The sequence below is a fragment of the Podarcis melisellensis genome (genome assembly GCF_964234715.1).
Source record: "Podarcis melisellensis genome assembly, chromosome: 1".
Taxonomy (NCBI): Eukaryota; Metazoa; Chordata; class Lepidosauria; order Squamata; family Lacertidae; genus Podarcis; species Podarcis melisellensis.
In genome coordinates, this window is record NC_138528.1 from 131,649,514 (window position 1) to 131,661,205 (window position 11,692).

The 11,692-nt window shown below is 44.0% G+C and overlaps 1 long non-coding RNA gene across 1 annotated transcript; it reads left to right on the top strand.

The window, feature by feature from the left end:
• The first annotated feature begins 3,958 nt into the window (after window positions 1-3,958).
• LOC309353936 lies at window positions 3,959-11,343 on the top strand. The gene is made up of 2 exons (XR_014162139.1): window positions 3,959-4,501; window positions 10,462-11,343. It is a non-coding gene; the product is annotated as an uncharacterized lncRNA (long non-coding RNA).
• Window positions 11,344-11,692: the final 349 nt, after the last annotated feature.

Sequence of the window (11,692 nt, forward strand, 5' to 3'; positions counted from 1 at the left end):
GTCATAGCTCAGTTGGCAGAGCATGAGACGCTTCATCTCAGGGTCATGGGTTTGAGCCACACATTGTGCACCAGATTCCTGTATTGCAGGGGCTGGACTAAATGATCCTTGTGGGCCTTCCAACTCTACAGTTCTATGTCAGCCCCCACCTGCAGCCTGAAGTAGTTACCTCCTCAGTGAGCACTTGAGACCTGCACCATCAGATTAAAAGACTAGATCGTTATCAGCCTCCTGTAGTGCAAAACACATTTGGTATTGTGTATTGTGTGGTGGTTGCCAAACATGCCCTGATGTCATGGCATGCATTCCCTGCTCCCATTAGCAATGTGGGGAAGGAAGTTAAGGAAGACCATTACATCAGGCCCCATGTCAGTTGTCCTATAAAAGGGAGAATTACAGTTCAGGCCGTTGTCATCCTTGTGAAGCAATGGCTGGGTATGTTATTTACAACAAAGTCTGCAACTAGCTGTCTTATGAAGCTCATACAGGGCTGGGATAGCTCAGAGCAATATTATATTCCTAATTTGATATGAAGGTAAGCAATGCAGGTATCCACAGCCCCTGAAGGATTTCTTTGGGTAAGTCAACACCATAAAGAGCAGGATGCCCGCAAATACTGTAAATAAAGCTCCTACCTGAGCTAGTAAGATTTAGCACAATATTTTGCAACACATAGTGTTTTGCTGGTGATGCCTTGCTGCTGGGGCAGAGAGTGATACTGTTATGTACTGAAGTTCTCACCTTGGGCCAGCAGGGGGATACTGTAGATAGTTATGCAAATAAGGGATCGAAAGTGACGTTCAGGGATTGGATAGTTTTAGAAAATTGTTACAGTTACGTTGTACTGGAGCTCTATATAAGCAGGCTGGCTGAGCCCTCATTACAGCTTGATTTTAGAAGTCCTACTGACTACTGCGGCTGTAGGCCATAGCAAGGTCCCTGTTTGGGCAGCTGCTGAACACCAGAAGCCCACAAGGGCTCCTTTATCAAGTTCATGAGCTCTCTCAGTGCAGACTCCAAAGCAATCTTGGGGACAGCTGTCAGGGGTTCAGAAGGAGAGACACAGGAGGGGGAGCAAATGGAGAGTGAGGAGGAAGAGGACGAAGGGGGTGCAGGCAGTGACAGTTACCAGAGTCGTGACTCAAGCCTCTCTAGCGAATCGGAGGACTCACAGAAGGGAGCACCGATGGCCAGAGCGAGGGAGGTTCCAGGGGAGAAACCTCAGGAGGGAGGGGCCAGCGGGGAGTCCCTGAGCAGCAGCTGGAAATCGGGACCAGCTTCCCCACCTGAGCACAGTGGGGAGGGGGAGTCCCAGGAGTCGGGACCAGTGTTCTTGCCACCGGCGGGAGGAGAGGAGGCAGGGTTGGCCACGCCCACATCCGGAAGCGGGGAAACGGTCAGAAGGAAGGTTACCGGCTGGGCGCGCGCGCCAAGTTCAAATGTACAGGCGAGCGGCACAGCAGGGAGTCCGGACAGGGAGCCAGGTCCTAAAGCCCGCCGGAAGGAAGGGTGGAGCTCAGGGGGGTCAGCGTCAGAGGAATCGAGGAAAGAGATAACCCCTGAGGGCAGAAGGACCCAGCGTAGGAAGGAGCAGCGTAGGAGGTGGAGCAAAGCGAGAATCTTAAAGTGGTGTGGCTTTAGCAGCGAGTCAGAGGGGACTTAGCCAATCTAGCGTCAAGACGTGGGGTCTGCGCGCCCAGAGCTTGGAAATGGAAACTAAACTTCAATAAAGACTTTTGTATATAAGATCCACTGGGCGTTGGTCCTCTGTGAGCTGGGACCTAGCGGCAGTCCCTGACAACAGCGTTTTACAGATAATATATTATTATTATTATTTCAGGAAGTTTTTAATGTTTGACATTTTACAGTGTGCTGAAAGGCACCCAGAGTGGCTGGGGAAGCCCAGCCAGATGGGTGGAGTATTAATAATAAAATAATTATTATTCTCGAGAGCAGAGCTTGTTCAGAAACCAGATAGAGGGTAACTGTTTCTTAACATTACAAAGTCAAAATGGGCCAAACTAGAAATGGTGAGGGTAGCCATGTTTGTTGCTTATGGGTCTGCCCCATTCATACATTATGTGTGAGTTCAAAAGTCTAACATTTACCACAAAAAGTGCAGGCTGGTAAGGGGAGTTGAACTCTTCCCACTGCCCTACCATAATTTTCTGTGTTCCATTAGGACAGGCACTGCCCTTCCATCCCAGTGCTGCTTGTTCCACATAGTCATTGGCTGAGCTGCTGCTACAAATACATCAGTTGCTCTCAGCAAAAAAAATCATGAAAATTAAAGAAGTCTGGCAGGCTGTGGAACAGACATGCAAATAGAATTTGTCAGCAGTGCTCCATTCAGACTGTTTACCTCAAATGGCAGACTTAGGTGTTTTCTTACAGTTATATTGATGCCCGAGTAACCACTACATTTCAAACTGCTTGAAGAGGGCATAGCAAAGAGGCATCCCTAAGAAAAAAAGTCTGCTATCCTAACCCACTTACTTGGGAGTAAGCGCCATTGACCTCTGTAGGACTTACTTCTGAGTGGACATGGTGAGGATTGTGCTGTTCATAATTCAGAGACACTGAATCCTCCTGAACAAAAGTTATTTGCACACAATGGACAGTGACGTGTTTTTGACATTTACTGCAAACTTTCCTCTTGCTCTGGCATTTCCTGATCATTAATGCTGAATTCTAAAGTCCTCAATTTCTTGATCATCTGATATTTTCACTTTTTAAAATCAATTTAATTTTTCATCATTATGAACTGCTTCAAGACTATTTAAATGGTAAGTTGCATACAAATAATTTTAAACAATCATAAAAGATTGAAACACCCCCTTCCCCTCCTCTTCTTCCTAATTGTTTAAACCAATTCATAAACCAATAATTTTTACATTGACCACTCACAATGACACATATGTTGTAGATATGTTTCAACATTTATTATGCTATTTTGTGATTTACAAGTGACATTAAAAACTTGGTATACTTATTTGTATAACATTATTCTTGTTTATAAAACCCAATAAAATAAAATAAAAATAAATAAAAGATGGAAACAAAACTTTAACCATGAAAACATCCAGGCCAAATGTGGACTGAATTTCTATTTTGGGTATATCCTCCTAAGACACACCGCAAGACACAACAGCAGCTGCTCATGTATGCTAAAAGACTGAGTGACCAAAGGAACAGCTGCCTTGACTCCAAATATGCAGACAGTTGAAGCTTCACCTCCAGATGCTGTAAACAAGTATGGGATGTTCCACTTGTTTACCTTTTGTTTAGAATGTTTAATTCTATTCTTGCACAGGAGGCTGGAAAGTAGGAAGAAAAGCAGGCACACAAAGTTCACAAAATGAGGAACCAAAGAGACAATGGGGATGGACTAAATCTCATGTAAGATCTACTAACAGAAGGATTTTGAGATACATAGCAAAAAGTTCTGGGACTTCTGGGGAGACATCATGGCTGGTTAGTCATCTTGGTTGACAGAAATAATTAAGTGGTGATTAACAATAGATACCGTCTATCATATTATCTCTGAGGAACAGAGAAGACGGGGAATAACTTCCAAATGCTCTGGAAGGATTGCTCCCTGCTGTGGGAGAGAGCCTCTGCCAGTCAGTGTTGATGATAGAGGGTTAGATCAGGGGTCAGCAAGGCTTAACGGGCATGGGCCGGAACACTCCTGCAGAGATCCTCTGTGGGTCGGACTGATGCAGCGTGACGCTAACAATTGCATCTGCACATGTTCGTGGCGCCGGAAATCGCTTCTGCGCATGCCCAAATACCGAAAATCGCACCTGCGCAGAAGCGATTTCCAGCATCTGGGCATGTGCAGAACCCATGGGTCTTAGGCTGTCTACATCTGGGACAGATTAACAAAAAGACTTAGTAGAAGGAGCTTCCTGAGTTTCCTAATGTAGGAAGAATCACTCCACCTCCCTTTGTTTATTTGGAGCATGTTTTCCAGGTGCAGTTCTACGTATATTTATTTACTCAGGTGAAAGTCCCACTCACCTCAGTGGGGCCTACCTTCAGGTAAGAGTGTACAGGACTGCAGGCTTCAAGCAATCAGGAGAGGGAAGTAATAAAGAAACAGTACCAGTTTGGGTACAGGCAAACTGTGAAGCTAAATGCATGCTTCAGATATATTATTGCGGTAAAAGAGCTGCTAAAGGCAGACCACATGCTGGAGGCAGCCTAGTTAGCTGAAGAGCTGGCAACAGCGATTAAATTCTGATTTTTAATAAGTGCAGGCAACAGAAAATTTACTGCAGAACCTTCTATTTATGGAACCTTTCAAATTCTAGCAACAAAGGATGGAACAGTTGTGAATTCAGGGAAGCTGGAATGTTAATGAGAAATTAGCATAACAGAGGACAGATACAGGTCAGAAAGCTCCGGAAAGGAACTGCTTGTCCTTTTTAATTATCCTATTTACAATTTGTTTAACTGATTTAAGAAAGACTTGCATGGAAACATAGCCTAAGATACGGTAGGTTTTATTTCCTGCCTCTGGTACACAGAGGCATAATATTATGGCTACAATCTTATATGTGCTTACCTGGGAATAAGCTCTTGTATACCCCTCACCTCACAACAACTTACCAACAACAGCTGGGTGTATGTTTGATAATTAATGGCATCAGATCAGACATGGGAAATGAATTTAACCCCTTCCTCTCCTGCTACAGTCCTTGGATGAAATCTCTGTGCTCAAGTGCTCTCAGTGACCTTGACATCTCTCACACCTAGGAATGTGGTGGAGCAGGGACAATGTTCTGATACTTATTTCTCAGCAGGGTCAGTGTTGCTCTTCGCCAATCCTATATACCATTGCTATATGCAATGCCAAATAAATGAGCTTTTCTAGTAGAGAGAATAATAAGCTAAGCAGAGGAAGTGAGCAGGGCTAAGAACCAGAGTGACTCTTTTGACTTGAAAAATTCAAACCAACCAAAACCAATCAAGATGTCACAAAACAGTGAGCAAGGGTTTGAGTCTACTTGACCTCTCCAGCAAAGTGTGATGTGGGAGTGAGAAAAAGGCTGCAAAACTAGCGTGAGTGCACTTTTTAGGAAGTAAATCTGACTGGCCTCAATGGGGCGGGCCTGTAAGAAAATATGCATAAATTTAGTTTGCTCAAATGGAGTTATTTTGGATATAATTGCTAATGTGTCTTTAACAGCTGTGTGGTAAGAAGAACTTCAGTTGATGATGCTCATCCTGCTACTTTATGGTATCATAGAATTCTAGAGTTGGAAGGGACCCCAAGGGTCATCTTGTCCAACCTCTGCAATGCAGGTGGCCACCCAGACAGAATCTCCAAGAAAAGAGAGTCCATCACCTCCTGAGGGAGTCTGATCCACTGTCAAACAGCTCTCACTTTCAGAATGCTTTTTCTTGATGTTTAATTAGAATCTCCTCTCTCGGAACTTGACGCCATTGGTTCGGGTCCTGGCCTCCAGAGCAGGAAAAACAAGATTGCTCCATTTTCCATGTTACAGCCCTTGAGATATTGGAAGACGGCTATCATATTGCTCATCAGTCTCCTTTTAGCCTGGCTAGACATACCCAACTCCCTCATAGGGCTTGGTTTCCAAACCCTTGATCATCTTGCACATGTTTCAGCTTGTCAACCTCCTTCTTAAATTGTGGTGCCCAGAACTGTACTCGGGACTCTAGGTGTGGTCTCTGACCAAGGCAGAAGAGAGTGGGACTATTACTTCCCTTGATCAGGATGCTAGCCTTGATGCAGCCTAGAACAGCATTAGCTTTTTTTGCTGCTGCATCACATTGACTCCTGTTCATCTTGTGGTCTACGAAGACCCCTAGATCCTTTTCACATGTACTGCAGTTTGAGAACAGCAGCTGGAAAGAGAAGAGAAGAGTTCAGGGATATTTTTTCAAAACAGTTTTATAAGTTGTGTTCTTTGTTTCTCAATTTGATCTCTTTACATTGTTTTGTGGTATTTTATGCATTGTGGTTTGCTGTTATTTTTATTGATTATAAATTGGTAATTATTGTGGTTGATAAGTGTGAACTGTATAATTATTTGCTGATATTTAATTTTACTGTTTACCTTTAGGCTGGATCTAGATGTTGGGAAAGATGGAGGGCAGGAGGAGAAGGGGACGACAGAGGACGAGATTGTTGGACAGTGTTCTCGAAGCTACAAACATGAGTCTGACCAAACTGCAGGAGGCAGTGGAAGACAGGAGTGCCTGGCGTGCTCTGGTCCAGGGGGTCACGAAGAGTCGGACACGACTAAACGACTAAACAACAACAACACCAAAAAAGCATTTCAGTTAAACGTGTTGTAAACTCATACAACGAAATCCGGTTCTGTTAGGGGCTGGTCTGAATCAGAAGATGGGGGAATGCAATCGCACGAAGATCAGCTTCTAACAGAAGAGGAGGGGGGGGGATATTCAACAGCCCTACCCCACCCCATTTTCAGAGTCTCATGAAGCAGAGAGACAGGCAGATTCGGAGAATGCACAGCTGAGACAGGAACTGCCCAGCTTTGAGATTGTAGCTAAGCAACAGGAAGGAGGGAGGCAGCTGGGCGATACATCAGTGGGGGGGGGGGGGAGCTAGGTGGCATGAGTGTGTCAGAGAACAAAAGAGATGCATGGCGGGGGGGGGGGGACATCCTGTTGGAAGACTAAGAAAGATTCCAGCATAGTCAATTTTTTCCAATTTTTTGGAAACAAAAAAGCTTCAGGTGAAAATGTTATCTCCCTGCAAAGAGTCCCCTGCCAGAGGCTATCTTCAGGTTCCGCCTATGAACCCCACAGGGTGGGGGCAAAATCCCTGCATCAGCCCCCTTCCCCTATGGGTAGGCATAGCAGTCCTGGGCACAGGAGACAGGCACCCCGGAGGGGAAGCCCACTGAAAGATCTTACATATTGGTGAAAAGAGCCTGGGGCCTGGGTGGAAGCCGGCCTATGAAACAGCAGATCTGAAATAAAACTGCTTCCAGCATCTCAGATGTGAATCTCTGCCTTCTTGGACTGTGCTGTCAGGTGTGGGCCTTTGAGGTTCCCTTCCCCTGACATTAAAGCACAGGGGTATGTTAAAAGATCAAGATTGGAACCGTGATTGTGTGGAGTTGGCAATGAACTCTTTGCATTTTAATAACTCTTAAGACGTGGTAAAGGTTGAAAGGATAAAGTTCAGCAATGCTTCCATTGGAAGGTAACCCTTCCCTAAACTTCATTTCAGTATGGAAGTTTCCTTCCCCCACTCCTTGTGCTATTGATAGAAGGCCTGGGTATGTCGCCAATGGCAGCCTGTTGAGTGCTATCCAGGGTTGCCATATGTCCAGTTTTCCCCAGACATGTATGAGATTCAAATGGTGAAATCACCATCTGGGGGAATTTTTAAAAAATCAGCAAAATGTCTCAGGTTTTGCAAACAGAACCAGGAAGTGTGTGTGTGTGTGTGTGTGTGTCACTCTTTCCTTTTCCCCATATCTATGGATGCACCTGCTCTCTGTACAAAGACTTGCTTTGCAGGCAGAGCCAGGAAGTGTGCATGCAAGGATCCCTCAAGCATCCCTTTCCTCTCTCTCTGGTGTGCCCCCATGGTGCCTGCTGGGATGGGGCAAATCAGCTGATGTGAATGGCTCTCCTGCCAGGTCGGGGAAAGCTCACCCCCCTCCTGGTTTCATTTCACTCCTTTTGGCCATTGCATGATTTTAAGGTAGAGGAAAGGCAGGAGGTCACTCTGGTGAGTTGCATCTGGGGCAGGAAAAGATTCTGCAGCTGTTTTGGAGGCAGCGCTTCAGGATGAGTGGTGGGAAATCCTTCCCCCGCCTGTTTAGAACAAGTCTCCCTCTTCCCCCCTTAATGAACCCCGCCCCCCCAGTGAAGTTCTACAGAGTCTGCCTGCTCTTCACCTTTCACTCCTCTTCCCAAGGTGCGAAGGACCCCGTGTGGCTTCTACACCCTGTTGCTTCTGCGGGGAGAGCTCATGCCTCCCTCAGCGGCTGGATTTGACAGGTCCTAAAGTTTGCAAGAGAGGATCAGGCTGCTAGTACACTTAGCAGTCTGGCCGAGAGAGAACCTCTGAGCATGTACAGACGTTCTACCACCCCAAAAGAGCTACAGTGCTCATAAACATGTGCAGAGTTTAAGAACAAAGGTAATGTATGTGGGCCTTTAAACAATTGTAAACGCTTACATGGGTGGCGTTGGGGTCTAAACCACAGAGCCTAGGACTTGCTGATCAGAAGGTCGGCGGATTGAATCCCCACGATGGGGTGAGCTCCCGTTGCTCGGTCCCTGCTCCTGCCAACCTAGCAGTTCGAAAGCACGTCAAAGTGCAAGTAGATAAATAGATATTGCTCCGGCGGGAAGGTAAACGGCGTTTCCATGGGCTGGGCTGGTTCGCCAGAAGTGGCTTAGTCATGCTGGCCACATGACGTGGAAGCTGTATGCCGGCTCCCTCGGCCTATAGAGCGAGATGAGCGCCGCAACCCCAGTCTTGTCCGCGACTGGACCTAGTGGCCAGGGGTCCCTTTACCTTTACAGTTTGCAAAAAGAAGAAAAGTAGCTTTGCTTTGGTTTTTTTTTTTTTTTTGAAAAAAGGCAACCCTGGGCAGAAGGGTGTTGTTCTTTTTCAAAGTTTTTTTAAAAAGCATTTTAACCCCCCTCCTTTCTCCCCTTCATCATCTCTTTCAATTATTGTGCTGCTGTTATTGGTACCTGCATGTTGCTGATCTTTCGGGTTCTGGCGGATCATGGCTTGATACCCTAACTGGCAGGAAGAAGCGTTTTTAAGGGGAAGACATCAAGGAGTGCAAGTAGGCTAGTGATGAATAGTTTGGCTACTTATAAAGACCTCCAGCCACGTGGCTAAGGTTTATGTACCGTGAAATAACAGACCGTGCCGTTTCATGGGTGGGTGTTTGCACATGAGCTGTCCTCTGTTTTGCTCTTCAGGATATGGCTGCTTTCCACATGCACACCCAAAGAGCAACTCGCCTTCGCTTCAGGTGGAGGGACGCACCGCCCAGCACTGTTGCAGAGCAAGCATGGGATGAGTAAGAGAGAGGTGAAAATAGGAGTGGGGGCTCAGACTCAGATAATGGAAGAGGAGGGAAAAGAGCCCTGCTCTTATTATTTTACTGTGGTGCCTGTACTGCCCAGGGTTGGACTAGATGGCCCTTGGAGATCACTTCCAAATCTTCAATCCTGTTTCTATGAAGTGCATCAAAAAAAGGGGTGTTAACACGGAGCTATTTGAATTCCAATGCTACTCTCTAGGCACAAGATAATGCTTACTGAACTTAACATGACGTTTTTTGTTAACCTTTTCTCTTTAAATTGATTTCTAGCTGTTAGTAGTTTGCACCTAGCGCAACTTCACCTGGCTCCGCTGCTGCTAATTCCACCCTGCTCTTGTATTCTGCCTTCGGCTATCCTGTATTTGGTGCCAATTTCATGCTGCTGTGGACCTGGCGCTGTTGCTCTGTGATGGTGGCCTTGACAGGGTGCTCTCCTCCAGACTGTCATTTTGTGTGTGGGAGGGATTCCCAGACATACTGGGAGTGTGCCATTTAAGTGGATGAAAGCACTCAGTCGCCCTAGTGCAACAAATCTACTTTTTAAAAATCCTCAGATTTTTTGCAGTTCAGAAAGTGAGGGTAAATGCGCTGAAAAGTGCAGGATGGCTAATGGGAAAATCAATAAGCCCTGCCCAAGCAAATCAAGATGAATGCTCATTGTTCTTGGAAATTTAGCAGAAGAAATGCTCCGTAAAGCCTGGGCATAGCCTAGTCCAGTTGTTCTCAAAGGGTTTGGGAAGGGAAGGATGGCAAGTGTGGTGGGGAGATCCAAGGGCAATCAATATATTTTGGGAATGATCCATGTTCTTCTGTCACTGCCTTGCTTTATACTTTCTGGATGTCCAGTGGTCATATTATAAAGTAGTTGTGTTCTTCTATAAACTAAGCATTGCTAGTTGTTGTCACTTTTTGTTTTCCAATGTATTTCTTGCCAGTAAAAAAATTGATGTGGCACAAGGAAATGTTTATTCTGAAAATGTGGCTCAGAGAAAAAAGTTTGAGAACCACCACATAAGCTTTTGTGTGAGTAAATCAGGATGAATGATTAATAGATTGTCAGTTTTCATGTCACTTTGATCCCACTGAACTGAGCTTGTGAAGTATGTTGAGCTTGAATGAATTATTTTACTCCTCAAATGTCTTTTCTGTCTTTCAACTGATCTTGCTCTGTCAACTGGATCTTTTTTAAAAAACAACAAAAAACAAACAATTAAGAGTCTTACTCTTTTGTTTTCTTTTCCTAGTGGGTACTTAAGTCCACTGATTACAATTCTAATTATGACATAGTAAATATTACCCATTGAGTCTGAGAGTATGGATTCAAGCCCATTGACCAGCAAAAATATTTTGATATGTTTTTATTTTGATACATGTCGAAAAGGGAGAAAAAGATATGGCAGAAATGGAAGAGGATGGCTGTTTGTCAGCAGAAGGGGTAAGAGCTATATTTTCAAATGTTAAAACTATGAAAACTATGAAAAATATATTAAAAAGCTAAAACCAAGTGAGGAAATATTGGGGAAAAATAAGAAGTTTAAAAATTCAGTTCATTACTGGAACTTGTGAATTTTGTTAATAATATTTTATAGAAGGTGGTTGTTTTACTGATGATTTGTTACCGGTAATTGTTATTCTGAGGTTGGAGTAGATGACTCTTGGGGTCTCTTCAAACTCTACAAATCTATATTCTAATTCTTTTAAGTGTTTTATGTTTTAATTGCAATGTTCTAGTATGTTGGTTATGTATTGTTCATAAGCAGCTTTATGACTGAATGAAAAGCAGCATTGAAATATGATTATTTCAAACTTCTTGCTCCCTATATTTTGCAATCCCCCCCCTCATTCTCACCAATTCAGAATTCCCCCCAAGTCTATAGAATAAATGCAAGATCTCTGAAAATTGTCACTGCGTTGCACAACTGGTGACTCGGTGTAGTGGTTTTGTACACAACTGTCAGTTTTCATTTTTTTAAAGTTCCAATCGTAACCATAATCACAAGAAGTTAATTTTATTGGTTTCAAATTATACAGATTGACATGATTATAATCACTGAAATTTTATGCTACCTGCCCATTACACCTTACAAGGATTCACAAGCACTGCAATAGTGTTTTTTAAAACAAAGTAAGGCTTTAATTTTGTACCAATGTGCTTGACAGAAAGTCCACTGAATGCAGTGGATATTTATTTCTGAGCAAATATGCATAGAATCAGGCTGCACATTCAACTTACTAGTCAAATAAATCAAAGTGATAGAAAACTTTTAAAAAAATTGTCCTTGATTGTGTATCTACTCTACAGGATATGAAATTCTGTTCTGGGACACTATTGTTGTTTTTCTGTGTTGGCTGATTGAATCTCCCTTTGGCTCAGGCTTTTAAGTGCATCTTACCTTTTATAAAGCACTTCAGGACCATCTTCCTTGTAATTTCCTCTTCTTTGAAATCAGATCCCACTCATCTTCATTCCTTAATAACTACTAAGGTGATGGTCATCTGTTTACACAGTTATTTCCCTTGCACTTACGTTTTCAGTCTTTGTAGTCCACAACTACCGTATGTCATTTCATTTACATACATACATGCATGCTATGTTCTTCTCTGCTCAGGGC